Source organism: Aedes aegypti, chromosome 3 (genome assembly GCF_002204515.2).
Source record: "Aedes aegypti strain LVP_AGWG chromosome 3, AaegL5.0 Primary Assembly, whole genome shotgun sequence".
Taxonomy (NCBI): domain Eukaryota; kingdom Metazoa; phylum Arthropoda; class Insecta; order Diptera; family Culicidae; genus Aedes; species Aedes aegypti.
The window spans coordinates 305,419,214-305,434,453 of NC_035109.1; positions in this window are offsets into that span (position 1 = coordinate 305,419,214).

A 15,240-nucleotide genomic window follows, 5' to 3' on the forward strand; every position below is an offset into this window, starting at 1 on the left:
TCGACGGCCAAAGTGTCGGAGCAGCTCTTGGAAGGTACCTACGAATGCGTACCAGGTCGGAAGTGCGGCATAAGCGTGTAATTAAAGTCGATAATTGTGTAACAGATTGTGAAATTGGTTTAATCAGCCGAAACGAAACTAGTGAATGGCGGTGTGAGGGCATTGGGAATAGAATCGACGATGGCGAGTTTACGGAGGAATGTGATGTGTCTTTAATTATGCAACATTCACGCTTGGTTGAATTCCATGGGGTGCGTGAAAGGAATGTGAAAGATGTAAGAATAAAATTTGTAAGATTTCTGCAATTGTTTGTTTCTATAATCTTTTTTAATGGATAATTTCAACTGAAACAAACACTTCTTGAATGAAACGTTGTGTCCAAATTAAATAAAATCCCTTGTTAATATTTCATTACTTATCGACAATTTAGCAGTGTATACCTTTTTTATAAATGTTCTCGTTAATTACGTCTAATATGATGTCTTCCGGGCTGATAAGTGGTTAGAGTCCGCGACCACAAAGTAAAGCCATGCTGAAGGTGTCTGGGTTCAATAGCCGGTCGGTTCAGAATCTATTCGTAATGGATATTTCCTCAACTTCCCTGGGCACAAAGTATCATCGTACATACCACACGGTATATGAATGCGAAAACGACAACTTTGGCAAAACAAAGTTCTAAGTTAATAACTGTGGAAGTGCTCTAAGAAGCAGGCTATGTCCTAGTTAGGACGTAATGCCAGAAGCAAAAGAAGATGATGATCTCTTTAATAGAGACTTTATTCGAATCTTTCTAAAAAGAAAATGTTAGATGTGATGATCCTTATAGAGGTTTACATCAGGTACTTGCTGGAAAAGCTGTCTCCCATTATATTAGAGCAAAAATGTTGTGTCAACAAGTCTTTCAAAGCAAAGCTGCAGAGGCTCCGGAAAACTCACAAAAAAAAGTCCTGATGGATGGGAGTGATGGATTGATTGTTATGCATTTTTCATGAATCTTTCCCGCATTGTTATTTTTTGTCGTTCGAAATTCCTAGTTGGTTCCACCAGTTATACTCATGTTGTACGCATTTTATCAACAATCTTCACGAATTCCCCCATGCTTAACATGAAGATAAGCAAGATTACCTATCAGCATTTACTTCTACCCTAAAGTAGCTCGCAGGCGTAGAAGGTACGAGAAAATGTGCCATATGTTCAATTTCCGTCTACTGTGGGGCATTTTTTCACCGTGTCGGTTGCTTTGTTTGCTTCGTTGTCAGCAGAATTCTATACTTAAATGGTGTTCCTAAATTATGTAACATTAATCCACCTTCTCTATACACACAATCCCCTTAATCGCATTCGAAGGCAATTGTTACATTACTCCACCTTTGGCCCGAACCAATTGCCTTGGAGTAATGTTCCTATATACCTCTGCGGAAAAAAATCTATCCATTGTTTGCTGATCAATCTCAATGAGCTACTTTCATTGCCTATGTTCCTTTGGATCCTGGCCATAAAATTAATGCAGGAAAGATTTGCTCTGCGTCTTACATATCGTTCCAGTAGGTGTTCCCTGCATAGACTAAACTAATGTCTTGATTATTCGTCGAGCCTGCCAAACCAACTGCTGGAAAGCAACCTTATCCTACGATGCCAATTGTTCCCCCATTACATTCGAAACCGTGGTCCAACTTCCCTTTTGAATGCTTTTTTAAAATTAAAATGTTTGTTATCTTTCCCCGGAATGAATAATGTAGCTCTAGGCAGTGAGGACATGTGTTACCGCACACGCAGATGCTCGTAGGTCACACTAGCAGACAGAAATAAAATTTTAAAATAATCAACCCCCTTTTAATCCCTTTTGAATGCGATTGTTGTCTGGCGCCCAACCAATCCCTTCACGGCTGATGGCTGTGTCCACGTGTGGACGGTCTAGTAAGCGCAGTAAAGTTAAATAATTAATGCAAATTCAAATTAGACATTTGGTACGGCGAATGTAGAAGTTGCGAATCATTAAATAATTTGGACCAAGTGTGGACAGCACTCAAACTCCAGAAAATAAACAGCACAATCAGATTCAAACCAAAACTTCGTAAAATATGCTGTTTCAGTGTCTAAAATGATTGTATTTTCATTGGGTTCAACCCAGAGTCCGTGGAGGAATCGGTCCAGATCGGCAATGTTTCGCAAGTTGTAACAAGCTACTTTCTTTTTTAAATGATAATTTCAATTGAAACAAATACTTTTCGAATGCAAACGTTGTGTCCTAATGTAGTAAAATCCCGTGGTAATATTTCATAACTTATCGACAATTTAGCAAATACTTTTTTATATGTTCTTGTAATTACGTCTAATATGATGTCTTCTATGGCCTTCCTTAGCCGAGTGGTTAGAGTCCGCGGCTACTAAGCATAACCATGCTGAATGTGTCTGGGTTCGATTCCCGGTCGGTCCAGGATCTTTTCGTAATGGAATTTTCCTAGTCTTCCCTGGGCATATAGTATCATCGTACCTGCCACACGATTTACGAATGCGAAAATGGCAACTTTGACAAAGAAAGCTCTCAGTTAATAACTGTGGAAGTGCTCATAAGAACACTAAGCTGAGAAGCAGGCTTTGTCTGATAATATCCTTTACGATAACGGTCGTTTCCGGAATTTGCCTGGTAGAGTATCGAACAATGCTCATTTTTCAGTTAACGATCGCTTGATTATGAATCATACCCATCAGGAAGATCATAATCATGCTCATTCACAAACTAATTTTAATTCGTCGGGTAGCCGTACGAATCTTTCAATTTAGAATGTATCTACCCATGGTAAAGCCTTTGCAGATATCGTAATTTGAACTCCTCCCCTATTCGTACTGTGTTTAAAATCAAATGGAAAAAAAAACCCTACCGCCACAGGTAACTCCTACTCCGCCTCTTCGTCTACCAAAAATTCTAATGGGAATTATCAAATGTATCCACTTCAAGTGATATGTCTGCCTCCGATTTTAATTTTCTAACTGAACAATTGAATCTAATGATTGATGCAATGTTCAAAGCCACCACTATGACTGCAGCAGCCCAAGTTGGTATAAAAATTACTAATCAAATTGCTCTTAGATTAAGTTTTTCTAATGGATCCAAATAATAATTGAAAAATTTTTAATTGGAATGCTCGTTCCCTGAATGGTAAAGAGGACGAGCTGTTTAATTTTCTTACAGCTAATAACGTGCATATAGCAGTTATTGCTGGAACGTATTTGAAACCTGGATCTAAACTCAAAAGAGATCCTAACTTTTTTGTTTATCGTAATGATCGACTAGATGGGGCATGTGGTGGAGTTGCAATCATCATTCATATGCATATAAAACATCAACTGTTTTTGTCATTTGACACTAAAGATTTTGAAACTTAAGGTGTTTCAGTTGAAACACAGCTTGGTAAATATACTTTCATAGCTGCCTATTTGCCTTTTCAATGCTCTGAACAGCAAGTTAATTTGCTCCAAACTGACATGCGAAAATTGACTCGCAATTAGTCAATTTTTTTGTCATTGGTGACTTTAATTCCATACATCGGTCATGGAATAATTCTCAAAGTAATTCCAACGGCAGAATTTTATTTGATGAGTGCTTTTCAGGATATTTTTCAATTCAATACATACATAGATCTACATGTTTTTCCTCTTCTAGAAATCCATCTACGATTGATTTGGTCTCAACCGACTCTAGTCATCTTTGTAGCCAACTGATTACTCATGCTGATTTTGATTCTGATCATGTCCCTGATAAATTTCAAATATCCCATAAAGCGATTCTCAATCCTATCAGTTCCACTATCAATTATTTTCGAGCCGACTGGAATATATATAAAACATATATTGATACTAATCTTGATGCAAACATTTCTTTACAAACAAAACTTGATATTGACAATACACTTTAACTTTAAACTTAAACAAATTCCATTGTTGAAGCCAGGAGCATTGCAATTCCAAAATGTGAAATTAAATTTGAATCCGTGATTATAAACGATGATCTTAAACTCTTGATCCGCCTTAAAAACGTGAGGAGAAGGCAATTTCAACGCACTCGCGATCCTGCTATGAAAATCATATGGCAGGATTTGTAGAAAGAAATCAAGAAACGTTTTGCATAATTAAGAAACGAAAAATTGAAAATAAGATTTCTCAATTGGACCCTGTCTCCAAGCCATTATGAAAATTATCTAAAATTTCGAAAAAACCTCAGAAGCCAATACCGGCATTCAAATAGGAAAACAAATTATTACTAACTAATTGCGAAAAAGCTCAAAAACTTGCTATGCAGTTTGAAAGTGCGCACAATTTTAATTTAGGACTTACTAGTCCAATTGAAAATCAAGTTACTCAGGACTTCGAAAATATTCTCAATCAAGAGAACGATTTCGAATATGGCTGTGAGACTGATTTGGAAGAAGTGAGAACTATTATTAAAAATTTCAAAAATATGAAAGCTCCTGGTGATGATGGAATTTTCTACATCCTCATCAAGAAAATTCCAGAAAGTAGTTTATCATTTTAAGTTGATATATTTAACAGATGTTTTCAATTAGCATATTTTCCTGACAAATGGAAAAATGCTAAGGTTGTTCCAATTTTAAAACAAGACAAAAATCCGGCAGAAGCTTCTAGCTATCGTCCAATCAGTTTGCTTTCTTCCATCAGTAAACTTTTTGAAAAGCTCATTTTGAACAGAAAGATGGCCCACATCAACGAAAATTCATTTTTGCCAATGAACAGTTCGGATTCCGCCATGGACACTCGACCACTCATCAACTTTTACGTGTAACAAATTTGATCCGTTCTAACAAATCTGAAGGCTATTCTACTGGTCTTGCTCTTCTAGACATAGAAAAAGCATTCGACAGTGTTAAAAAACTTTAATTTTCCAACAAACATTGTTAGAATAATTCAATTTTCAGGTTAATTATCAGAACTCCAGATCTGAAAGACTTCCTGTAAGAGCTGGTGTTCCTCAAGGCAGCATTTTGGGACCAATATTATACAATATGTTCACATCTGACTTACCTGAGTTACCTAAGAGATGTCAAAAATCCTTGTTTGCGGATGACACAGGCCTCTCCGCCAAAGGACGAAGTCTGCGTGTCATCTGTAGTCGATTGCAAAAAAGTTTGGATATTTTTTCTTCATATACTTGCAAAAATGGAAGATTTCTCATAATGCTTCCAAAACTCAACTAATAATATTCCCACATAAACCAAAAGCTCTTTATTTGAAACCTTCAAGTAGATATGTTGCCACGAGGGGTTCCAATAAATTGGTCAGATGAAGTTAAGTATCTAGGGCTCATGCTAGATAAGAATTTAACTTTCAAAAATCACATTGAGGGCATTAAGCCAAACGTAATAAATATGTAAAATGTCTCTATCCCCTTATTAATAGAAAATTAAAACTTTGTCTTAGGAACAAGCTTTTGATATTCGAACAAATTTTCAGGCCAGCCATGTTGTATGCTGTACCAATATGGACTAGCTGTTGTAATACAAGGAAAAAATCTATGCAGAGAATTCAAAATAAAATTTTGAAAATGATTCTGAGGCTTCCTCCCTGGTATAATACCAATGAGTTACATCGAATATCCAATATTGAAACATTGGAACAAATGTAAAATAAAATAATTAATAATTTTAGGCAAAAATCGTTGCAATCTTCTATTGCCACGATTAATGCGTTATATGTTTAGGTTAAGTTAGGTTAAGTAAATTAATTAACTTTTTTTTTTCTTATAAGCAAGAGAAATCAACTCACCTGTAAAAAATCTGAACTGATACGGCAAATTAAATGTAATATATTTTTCACAAAATGGTAATAAAATCTTAAGTTTGTTTTACCACATTAGGATGATAGTGTTGTCTAATAACACAGAACACCTAGATATAAGTAATGAATGTAATGTTTGGAATGATACTAATAAATAAATTAAAAAAAAAAACTGTAATTTAGTAACCAATCAAGTAGGATAAATCGAGTTAAAACCGACACCCCAAGCTTATCGATAGATTATGTGTACTTTCGCATGTTGAATTAACCTTAGGCCGTTTTAGAATCACACATTTGTTATACATTTATCAACTTTTGAGATCGTCCGATGATATATTAAGGTGAATCCATGATTTAAACCAAAGGGAATGTGAAACACTTGAGAGTGCCGGTAGGATCGATGCCCCGTGGGGGTAAAACCAACACGTGTACTGTATGAAAGTTCTACTAATTTTGTATCTTAAATTGTCGTGAATTTTACCATTGAATGGCTCGTTCGAGTGCCGAGTACACAAAATATGCCTTTCTCCATGCAGCACAGATTCTGTGCAGAGGGGGCTGTACGTACACGCTAAGCCTACTTCAAGCACCGCATGTAGTGAGGCAACCAATGAGTGTGGCAACCAAAGCAGAACTGGCTGACTGAGTGAAAATTCTGTGTAGGTCGCACTCATTCTGTGAGTAGCCGACGTGTTGGCCTTTGGCTGTGCGGGGATCGATGGAAACGGAACTGTCATTCATCTCCCGCGCGGCAGCAAACAGTTGGCCGTTGGTAAGATGGGGAGTTTTGTGGGATTTTTTTAGCGAAAAGCCTGAAGATGGTCGCAAATGCGGAAGTTTTTTTTCCCATTTGCTTCCGCTTTGGCTATTCGAATGAAAAAAAAAACTGTGAAAATTTTAAAATTTGAATGTTTTTTCAATGTTTTCATAAGCAAAACGAAAATGGAAGCGAATTCCGCATTCCAAGCGTTCCTCCTCTGTGCGCATTTCACTCATTCAGTTTTGTTTACCACCGTTTGCACAAAACTTTGTACAGCCCCCTTTGCACAGAATCTATGCTGCATGAAGAGAGGCCGATTTTGTGTACTCGGCACTCAAAACTTTCGCAAAAAAAACTTTCGCATTGGCGACCATCTTCCGGCTTTGCGCCAGAAAAAATCCCGAAAAACTTTTCATCCAACCAATGGTCAACTGTTTTCTGCCACGCGGGAGATGGCTGACAGTTCAATTTCCATCGATCCGCGCACAGCCAATGGCCAACACATCGGCAAGACACAGCATGAGTGAGACTTACACAGAATTTCCACACAACCAGCCAGTCCTGCATTGGTTGCCTCATTCTGTGTAGTTTTAACACATGCGCAGAGTGAAGCTGGCTTAGCGTGAGGGCTCTCCGATTGCGATATGCCACACGCTATGTCTAAACCAGCAGGTTATGCGAATCGAATGTACCTCGGATTTTTTTTCGCTAGAGTTCAGTATTAAGTATATAATTTCATAATCTTAAGGTTACAAAATATTCTATCGGTGAAATTTCTCCCGTACATTTTGTATGGGCTGAAATGTGTAGGAAAACGTGATTTTCTTTTATTTACATAGTCTGTATATGAAAAAATATCTAACAAGTGGAAAAATCAAAATATCATCTATGGAATATTTAAAAACCTTCCGATTATGAAAATGTTACCCAATTACTAAACTCTAGCGAAAAAAAAATCCGAGGTACATTCGATTTGCATAATCCGCTGGTTTAGACATAGCGTGTGCCACGAATGAATATGTTTCACGAATTGTCACACTCTCCGAATAACAATACTAGAGACCTTCCTGGCGAAATTCTTCCAAAAATTGAAAACGATTCCACGAAAAATTCTCTGGTACGATCAGAGAGCCTATAGAAACTTCATCGCTTAATCTGTTGAATAATAACTTCTTATCCTGGGCATGATTTTCCATTGGGTTCCCAGGAAGAACTCAGTAGAAACTGGTAAAGAAGTTTTTGAAGAAAGCACTTAAAAAGTACGGAAATAATTCATGAAGAAGTCCTCTTTTTAATTCTCTGAGGAATCTCTTAAAAAGCACACGGTTCAATACTTGAATTGTTCGTGGAAGAATCTCAAGGGATTCGTGAGTTTTTGGAAGAATTCTACTGGGTTAGACAAAGAATGAATAGTTTCCGTAGTGAACATAAAACTTACAAAAATCACTGATGTGCAGCGATATGAGATAAAATCACAAACAAATAAAATCAATACAATTCTACGTAAACTACGAAATTTGTGAAAATCGAACAGGGACCTCATCAGGGCCCCTCCAGAGAAAATACTAGCTACCTCAGTGCACACAACTTTTCACAAGTAGAGACAGATTGTGGCAAAAATTGAATAAAAATCTTCTCATAAATGGAAAATCCAAGGGTTTCAGTCTTACCCACAGTGCACATTGGGGAAATCCGAACCCGAAAGTGGGAAAAATTGACAACTTTCACAATATGAAGATTAAAAATTAGTTTTGAAGCTCGTCCGAATGAAAATTTTCTTATAAATCGAAGGGTGATGGTTTCACGAACGTGAGAGAACTCTGGGATTATCTAATGATCCTTTATAAGAGAGATTCGCGGAAGCTGTCATTTCTGTCAATGTGTGCGCCAATCAAGCAGCGAGAGCTGTCAACGCGTGAGCCAAACGAACATGCGTTATGCTTGTTTTAAACTTCTTTTGAAATATATTTTTTTTTTGAATTTTTGTCTACTGTTTATTAGTTTGGAAATATTCCTCGAAGATCTATTACGAAACAAAATACACTTTTTAGCCTTGAGAAAGTCATGTCCGTGTTACAATATTATTCTCCACGTCGAGCAAATTCAGCACTGCTGGTCTGTTGCCAAACAATTCCATTTTACTACCGCTTATCTTTCATGTCTTGCAAAGGATCACTAGGATTAGCTAGGGTTCCCTTTTTAACCTGATTCCCTCGAAAAACTAAATTTAAATGTTGTTTTGTGTAGAATTGTTTTATTGTGCAGAATATATTCCATGAACTTCATCATTCCTAATCATAATAAAAAGATGGGAATCTAGAAGATTATGAGGCCAAGTGTACAATGCCACATTTTTGAAGAGGAATTTATGTTTTTAATTTTTTCAAAGTGTTTTTCATTGAAATCAATTTTAAAAGAGTAAGATAATCATGAATATAGCTTACAGAATCATGTTCTAGTTAAATTGGTACACAATGTATGTTTGTTGATTAAGCTTTATGCAAAATATTAAACACGAATGAAGCTTAAAACTTATTAACATAGTAATCCAGTAATGAAAAACTTTTTGCAGAGTGGTAAGTTTTTATAATATGCAGCAAATGTTCTGAAATAAAACCATATGAACATAAAAGAATATATGTTAAATCCAGACGCTATAAACATAAGGATACTTATTTACAATGAAAGTTTATTTCGGATAGCAATCAAGTTTTAATAATGATCATATAAAAAAGTAAGTTATTCAAGGAAATGAAGACTAAAGATTCAATATCACCTTGAATCCACCAGATAATATTCGTGCAAGAGGTACATAAAACCCATTCGGACCAATATTTCCATTTATTGCACCTTCCAACCAAAGGACGCTCAGGACTCAAAATGGGCAACAGTTTTATAATTCCATTTATGACCTGCGATCAGTTTTGAATGAGTTTGCCCGTCGCCAACTGCACCACCAGATTTTATATGCCTCAAGAATAACCCGATCTGAGCGTCGATAATCGGTCGGAAGCGTTCTTTTATGCAGAAAATTTACAGTGATCGAAGCTCATCGCGAATCGCTGGATTATTCGCTTAATTCCAACCGGGCTTGCTAATGCGCGAAGAAGTGTAAGGATGTGAACGTGATTGGAGGTGGAGGGATCAATTCCGAAGATTATTTGACTGTCGAAGCTGTCGATTGAGTTTAAATGTATCATTTCTGTATTTTCGCGTTAGCCTTTTGATTCTTCTATTTTTTGCTGGATTCTGGCAGACGATGACGCAGCAAACCTCGCACTCAAGGGTTTTTGATTATGCCTATTAAATTAATTAGAAACAGGTTCTTCACGCTCACCCAACAAAAGAATTCCTTTCCATGGATGTTGAGCTAGGGGTTTCAGTTAGATGAGAGGGAGTTCACTTTGACGACCGTTGATTTTACAGCCAATTGGTTTTATAGTCAACAGGTGATAACGAAGGGTTGCTGATATAGAGTTATTTCAGTATCAAAAACATTCTCTTTAGAAAAGAATGTCAAATTATAAAACGTCAATAACAAAACGTAGAAAAGACAAAACGTCGAAGAATCAAAACATTGAAAAGACAAAACCAAAGGAGAAAAATGGAAGGAAACAAAAATTTTGGAAAGAAAAATATTTATTTTTTTTTTTTTTTTTCATTAATGCACTATATTTAAAACGTTATTCAAACCATATTCAATCGATCACAATGTGAAACAAAAATCTACAAAACAATTCTCAAACGCTGCCAAATGGAAAGTTTGGTCATTTCAGCTCATAATGACAAGTGCCCTATTTATACTATAAATATAGTAAATGTACTGATAAGTATCAGTTTTCAACACTTTTTGTTTGTGGGAGGAGTCGGTCATTATGTTGTTCATTCTTTTGATAAAAAGTAGGCTGATATGCAACGTAATTGTACGAATGAATTTTCTATCCCAATTTTAGGAAGATAGATAAAAACTCTGAATACATCAAAAGAACATTTCTTTTGCTGTTGAGAATTGACTGCTTTCGACGTTCTCACATTCGTCGTTTTTTTGTCTTTTGTCCCTTAAACCCTCAAACATATGAAATGCACTCAGTGCAAAACGACACAATTTCATCCATCGAATAATCAGGCTCTAATCGAACGCAAAGCGATGCGAAATTGCCAAGATCAACCTGTCAATACAATCACAATTTTCAATCTCGGTCCGAACATCAAACCAGCATTAATGCTACGTCATATCTCTCGTTTGGTGCCAAAATTCGGCTATGAAAAATTCATGAATCCTATATTCATAAACATTTCCCGACAAGTGCCACACGCCATAAGCCAGCCTCTCAAGCATCGCCGAAGCGATGTATGATCTAATGCTTCATTTTTCGCCACGGGAAGAAATATTGAGGCAATCAATCTTATCGCGTTCGAGGGATGCCTCGGATAGATGCATGCCCGCTCATATCGTTGAATCGTTTCCGCCGGCAGTAAGCTCGAAAATCATCTCATCTTCATTTATCCGGAAAGCTCGTGCAATCGAATCAAGCACCGCCGGTGATGGTGTCGGTGGCATTCGCGTCTTTTTTACAAACTATAGCATGTGTTAGCCTGAGCAAAACGTAATCTGCTCTTCGCCGAAATTCTGTCGTATGTATGCCGGTGCAGATTAAGATCTGTGTTAACGTCGCGCAACGTTCCATTAGCATAAAACGTATTAGCACAAATTTGGATGCGATGAAAAACCTGGTAGCTAATCCGAAAAAATCCAGAAAGCAAGCATGTAGAAAAAATTATGTTAAGGCTCCCGAAATTTACGCGATTTTTTTTTTCAATACACTGTTTTAAATGTTTGGAGGGATTATTAGAGTATGCTTAAGAAAAACTACTGATTGCACTATAAAACTTCACTTCACTTTTGCAAAAAAAAATCACTAGTAAGGCGAACAAATACCTTTAAACTCTAATATGTTGCTTTTCTTGATAGATAGGCCTATTTCGTCTGCGACTTACAGACTTAGACTTACGTGGCCCCCGGGTCCCCGAGATATGTGATAGCTTTTCAATGATGCCGATTGATTTGATTTTTTTTTTTTTCAGCATAAAGTAAACAATATTCACATGTACACTTCATTTCATTTCATACAAAAATAAATAAACAAAGACTTCAGAAAAGTGAATAATCTTAAAACATATATATTTGAATACGTATAAATAGTGAACACACAACATAATCTTAAAAAAAAATCGAATATATATTACATGAATTCGCAGAATAAAGCAATTGCATCCTTCATATGCTAGAAATAAACTTCCCTTACGCCAACTAACTATTAAAAACTAAAATGCTTCTAACAAAAGAATATTTTGATTGTTTACTGTTATGAGCGTTACGAGCAACACTAAGAAGTCTATTTTATAAGTCGAGTCGATCAAATCGACTCGACTGGAGTCACTGTCGACCGAAAAATTCGCTCGACTCAGCTCTGTCACTCGAGTTTTTCGACAGTTGTCACTCTATGTGACTGGATTAATAGGGGAGTCGAAGGGTGACATCTGAAATATGCATGTTTGCTTTGATCGACAATGAATACAGACGAGTCACATGAATCTGCTCGATTTACAAAATAGGCCCCTAAACCCAATCCAAGCTCGACGGAGAAACATTCACTCGGTATCGAGAAGGTTGGATAAACGACGGTCTTCTGTGCCTCTCTTGAGATTGACGGAAAAAGAAGGTGTCAAACAGGTCAAACACTGACATATGAGATGATATGAGTCAGCAAAAGAGAAGGATCACAAGCCAGATTTGAGTCTCAGCACTGTATCAATTTATTGAGCTATCTTTGACTGTTTATTTATCTTAAAATTACGCGAGTATATTATATCTAAATTGCTAATTTGAAGAATTTGTGTGAGTTACGAACTACTTTCTTTAAATTGTATGATAAATAATATTATGAACTACTTAAAACTATAGGGTGTGATCTCCGAAAAGGAGTTAATTTGGAGTCATAGCTAAGAATTCGAATTAGATTAGCCGTTGTTTTTGATTGTAAGTACTTTTTGCATTTAATTTTCATAAAGCGTTTATTCCTATGGAAACATTACCTACTGAATTAGGGTGTAAACTCAGGTGCCACATACGTCAACCGGAAGTAGATTTGGTGTTAAAGGTCACCGAAATTGTAAGGCTATATAATACTTCTATTACCACTATCACTTTGACTAATTTCGCTGTATTTTAGCTTTAAAGCGCTGTGAAATAAATGGTACAGTTTTGCTAAAAAATCCGTGAATCCTGTTCTCTAGTTCGACGTCGGAACAGTTTACTATCTTGTGAAACATTATGTTTGTACTTCATGGATTGCACTTAGAATAAAAATTACTTTTGGTGACAGGGAATTATTCAATCCATCTCATATCATTAATAAAACATTCATATGAGAAGGTATCGACCGTGATTGTGTTATAATAAAACATTAAGAATCAGAAAGAATGTTAATAATTAAGAATCAGAACTAATCATCTTATCTCAGTGCCGACCTTGATACCTTGATGGCTACAGCGTAGCGTCAGGCCATTGCCGGGCGTATTGTAGAGCTCCATCTTCGTCGGTCTTGGGCGAAACTTCTCCAGTTGCCCCGAACGTTTAGGGTCGCCAGGTCCTCTTCCACTGCGTACAGCCAGCGTATTCGTGGTCTTCTCCGAAGCCGCCGATCTCTACCTGGTTCCCTGCTGAATATTATTTTCGCAATTCTTTCTTCCGACATTCGCACTAAGTGACCAGCCCACTGAAATCTGCCGTATTTTACACGCTTGATAATATTCGCATCTTTGTACACTTGATACAACTCGTGATTCATGCGTCTGCGCCACACATCATTTTCGAGTTTCCCACCGAGTATTGTCCGCAGCACTTTACGCTCGAAAACACCGAGAGCTTTCCGGTCTGACTCTTTCAACGTCCACGCTTCGTGCCCGCAGAGAGCCACCGGAAGAATCAATGTTGGGGCGAATTTTGTTTCCGTTTGCAAGCTGCGGGACCTAAGCTGGTTACGTAGTCCGTAAAAGGCCCTATTCGGAGCCGTAACACGTCTTTCACTTCGCGGGAAACGTCGTTGTCACATGTCACAAGTGTTCTAAGGTAAACAAATTCTTCAACAACTTCAAACACATCCCTATCAATCACTACCCCAGCACCTCCACCACCATGAATGACTCTATCTCTACCTGCAACCATGTACTTCGTTTTGGTAGAATGAATGGTCAGGCGTATCCTCGCTATCTCGCAGGGATTGAATCCTGAGAAAAATGAGAGAATCTCTCACGTATCGTTCTCTGTAACTATCATAACATGCTGCACATTATGAGAGACTGTTTATCGTATACTGCTACAACTTTGATCAGATTGGGAGAATAGTAGTGCATGATAAAACCCCTCTTAACATGCTCTAAGCCTGGGGGACACTAGTGCTATCGGAAGTTCGGGGATTGTTTATCGTGCCAGTAAAGAAAAACACCTATCCCCAACGTTTAACAAGCGACCTGCGATCGATTCCAATTAGATCTATATCGTCCGCAAAGCCAAGGAGCAAGTGATAATAGTGCCATTTCTCTGCACGCCAGATCTCCTAATAGCACCCTCGAGTGCAATGTTGAACAGTAAATTCAAAGTGCGTCTCCCTGCTTCAATCCGTCTAACGTCACGAACGAGGTTGACACCTCGTCTGCGATCCGAACACTTGATTTCGAACCATCCAGCGTAGCACGTATCAGCCTAATTAGTTTCGCCGGAAACCCATTTTCAGACATTATTTGCCAAAGCTCATTTCTTTTCACTGAGTCGTACGCCGCCTTGAAATCAATAAACAGATGGTGAGTCTGCAAGTTATACTCCCGGAATTTGTCTAGAATCATTCGCAAGCTAAACATCTGGTCCGTTGTCGAACGGAATCCTGAGCTTGGTATTCGCCGACGAAGGACTCTTCGAGCGGTCTTAGTCTGTTAAACAGGATGCGCGACAGAATTTTGTACGCCGAATTCAGCAGGGTAATTCCTCTGTAATTGGCACACTCCAGTCTGTGCCCTTTCTTGTAGATAGGGCGGATGAGGCCATCCAATCAGCCGGTGGGCAATTCTTCGTCCTCCCATACTTTCAGCAGTACTCGGTGGATCGACTGGTAAAGCTGCTCGCTTCCGTGCTTGAGAAGCTCGACCGAGATCTCGTCCTTCCCAGCAGCCTTACAGTTCTTCAGCTCGCTGATAGCCTTTTAAACCTCTCCTATGGTTGGTGGGTCCACAGCTTGATCGTCATCATCTATGTTCATCCTGTTCTTAGCTACATTTACATTCTCACCGTTCAACAATTGCTGAAAGTGCTCCTGGCAGCCACCGCCGTTTTATCGGTCAGCAAATTCCCTTCTCGATCATTGCACATGGCGGGCACTGGTACGGTATTGTGCCGCGCACCATTGATCGTTGCATAGAATCTCCGCATATCATTCCGGTTCATGCTTTCTTGAGCGTCAGCTACCACACTTTCTTCGTGCTGCCTTTTCTTTATGCGGTGGATTCGCTTTTCTTCGGCTCTCGCTGCCCTGCACCGCTCTCTGTTCTGTCGGGTACCGGCCACAAGCATACGGCTTCTGGCGACATTCTTCATGTCTGTCACCCTCTGGCACTCTTCATCGAACCAGCCG